Raw genomic sequence first — 3,395 nt, 5'->3', positions numbered from 1 at the left:
CATAATTTTCTCTTTTTTTTTTTTTTTTTTTTTTTGAGACAGAGTCTCACTCTGTTGCCCGGGCTGGAGTGCAGTGGCGCGATCTCAGCTCACTGCAACCTCCACCTCCCCAGTTCAAGTGATTCTCCTGCCTCAGCCTCCCGAGTAGCTGGGATTACAGGCATCCACCACTACGTGCGGCTAATATTTTGTATTTATTAATACTTAATAAACTACTATATATATATGTATATATTATTAGTTCTGCCCCTCTAAGAGAACCCTGACTAATACAGGGTTTTTTGTTTCTTCGAAGGCAGGGTCTCATTCTGATTGCCCAGGCTGGAGTGCAGTGGTGCAATCTTGACTCACTGGAGTCTCGAGTTCCCAGGCTTAGGTGATTCTCCCATCTCAGCTCCCCAAGTAGCTGGGACTACAAGTGTGTGCCCCCACACCTGGCTAATTTTATGTATTTCTTTTTTCAGTAGAGACAGGGTTTCGCTATGTTGCCTAGGCTGGTCTCGAACCCCTGGACTTAAGCAATCTGGCCTCTGCTGCTCAGAGTGCTGGGATTACAAGTGGGAGCCACTGTGCCTGGCCTCAGGTTTTAGTTTTTTATCTTCTCTAGTTTTCGCTAAACTAGAAAAGGGCCAGCCCTTCATGTATTAGTTTTTTCTTTTCTTTTTCTTTTTCTTTCTTTCTTTCTTTCTTTTTTTTTTTTTTTTTTTTTTAAGACAGAGTCTCACTCTGTTGCACAGGCTGGAGTGCAGTGGCATGATCTTGGCTCATTGCAACCTCCACCTCCTGGGTTCAAGCGATTCTCCTGCCTCAGCCTCTCTAGTAGTTGGGATTACAGGCATGTGCCACCACACCCGGCTAATTTTTGTATTTTTAGTAGAGATGGGATTTCACCATGTTGGCCAGGCTGGTCTCAAACTCCTGACCTCAGGTGATCTGCCCAACTTGGCCTCCCAAAGTGCTGGGATTACAGGCATGAGCCACGAAACCCAGCCAAGAGAATTTCTAAGACTAGCCATGTCATGATTATGTGTCTTTCTTTTAATTTACTCTCATAAATACAAATAAACACAATTATTTAGAATGAGAATCTCTAGAATCTTTTTTTTTTTTTTAATTGAGGGGTCTTTCTGATTTCAGGAATCCATTTTTTGGCCACTGATTAGAATTGCCTATGTTGCATTTATTCCAATAGTGACTCAATCCAATAGTCTCTTCATGGAAAGCCCACAATGTTATTTTCCAGGTCTAGAAAAAGAGGTGTTTCCTGGAGAGCAGTGGAAAAGGCAGTCCCAAAGATCTCCACCCAAAACTTCATTCCTAGGAGTAGCCTGAGATAACAAAGACTCTGGTTGCCACAGACAGTTAAGAATGGTGTCTGTGCATACAGTTCCTTCGCTAACCCACAAATGTGGGGGCAGGGGCTGGCAGTCACAGACTCATTAATCTGGGACACTCCGTAAGCCCTCCTGGGACTGGATCTTCTCTGGATTAATTTGGCAACAGGGGTTGAAACAAAAAAAAAATCCCTTATGTGCCAGCCATGGTGGCTCATGCCTGTAATCCCAGCACTTTGGGAGGCCGAGGTGGGTGTATTACTTGAGACCAGGAGTTCAAGACCAGCCTGGCCAAAATGGTGAAACTCCATCTCTAGTAAAAATACAAAAATTAGCCAGGTGTGGTCTCACGCACCTGTCGTCCCAGCTACTTGGGAGGCTGAGGTGGGAGAATCACTTGAACCCAGGAGGCGGAGGTTGTAGTGAGCCAAGATCAAGCCACTGTACTCCAGCCTGGGCAACTCTGTCTCAAAAACAACCACCACAAAATTTCCTTATGAATGGAACTTATTATTATTATTATTATTATTTTTTTTTTTTTTTTTGAGACAGAGTCTCACTCTGTCGCCCAGGCTGTAGTGCAGTGGTGCGATCTCGGCTCACTGCAAGCTCCACCTCCCGGGTTCACGCCATTCTTCTGCCTCAGCCTCCTGAGTAACTGGGACTACAGGCGCCCACCACCACGCCTGGCTAATTTTTTTTTTTTTTTTTTTTTTGTATTTTTAGTAGAGACAGGGTTTCACCATGTTAGCCAGGATGGTCTTGATCTCCTGACCTCGTGATCCACCCCTCTCAGCCTCCCAAAGTGCTGGGATTGCAGGCGTGAGCCACCGCGCCCGGCTGGAACTTATTATTAAGACAAAGTCTCCTGAGAGCTTGACACATTCAGAACAAAAAGTAGGTTGCTTAAAATCTTACATGTCTTGGGTTCCCAGCCATTTTCAGACTGGCAACCTGACATGACCTGAAAATCACAACCCCTCAGATGGCAGAAACTACGAGAAAGTGCTCCCACTTGGTCATCCATCAAGCTCTCAAGGACATACAACAAGCTGAGAGGGGAACTTCACTGGGCTTATATTTTGGGGACCCACAACGAAATGTCCATGCCAGTGTGATCAGAACCACAGAACTGAGCAGTCTGCAGGGTCAGCTGGAATAATGCGCTTCTGTGGTACCTCTCTTTACGACAGAGCAACACAGAAAGACAAAGACAAACGAAGAAACTATTTCTGGGAGGAAAGAGATCAAACAATATGAATAGTCATACCAGAAAGTACACCAGAGTGGCTATACTCAAGATTTAGTCACACAAATTGTTTTCTCCCATTAGACTTTGCAGAGGAGAAAGGGACAAACAGTGATTTTTACCATCTGCCTGACCGAATTCCACAGAAAGAGAGGCTGGAAGCCTGACTGAGAAATTCTTAGCCTTCTTCCGGCTTGTCACGCACTGGGTTCCCTTCACTGTGGCTTCCAGAAGAGTGGAGCCTTGGTCTTCTGCTCACAGTGCCAAAAGTGTAGGAGCCACTGAAGTTTCACTGAAAAACCAACTCACAATACTTACCTGGCAGGGGAGATATCATGATCACAAAGGGGATTTTTCCAGGGCGAGGCTTCTCCTTTGCACTCCGGATGTGCTGACTCCTGCAATTTCCCCAAATGTGGGAAACTCAAGTAAACAATTTGTGGTAGTGGGGAACTGCGTTTGCACTCTTCCCTGATGTTTCTCATTCCAAAAAGCAGGTCACTTGTTTTTGCAAATATATAATACATTTGTTTGTTTGTTCGAGATGGAGTCTCACTCTGTTGCCCAGGCTGGAGTGCAGTAGCATGATCTCAGCTCACTGCAACCTCCACCTCCTGGGTTCAAGCAATTCTCCTGCCTCAGCCCAAGTAGCTGGGATTGCATGCGCACGCCACCATGCCCAGCTAATTTTTGTATTTTTAGTAGAGACGGGGTTTCACCATGTTGGCCAGGCTGGTCTCAAACTCCTGACCTCAGGTGATCCGCCTGCCTCAGCCTCCCAAAGTGCTGGGATTACAGGCGTGAGCCACCGC

General features: G+C 45.8%; 1 non-coding gene across 1 annotated transcript; it reads left to right on the top strand.

The window, feature by feature from the left end:
• The first annotated feature begins 2,893 nt into the window (after window positions 1-2,893).
• On the top strand, window positions 2,894-3,057 carry LOC112425289 (U1 spliceosomal RNA). The gene has a single exon (XR_003016359.1). It is a non-coding gene; the product is annotated as a U1 spliceosomal RNA (small nuclear RNA).
• Window positions 3,058-3,395: the final 338 nt, after the last annotated feature.

Source organism: Macaca nemestrina, chromosome 10 (genome assembly GCF_043159975.1).
Source record: "Macaca nemestrina isolate mMacNem1 chromosome 10, mMacNem.hap1, whole genome shotgun sequence".
Taxonomy (NCBI): domain Eukaryota; kingdom Metazoa; phylum Chordata; class Mammalia; order Primates; family Cercopithecidae; genus Macaca; species Macaca nemestrina.
This window is presented reverse-complemented; position numbering and strand designations above follow the sequence as displayed.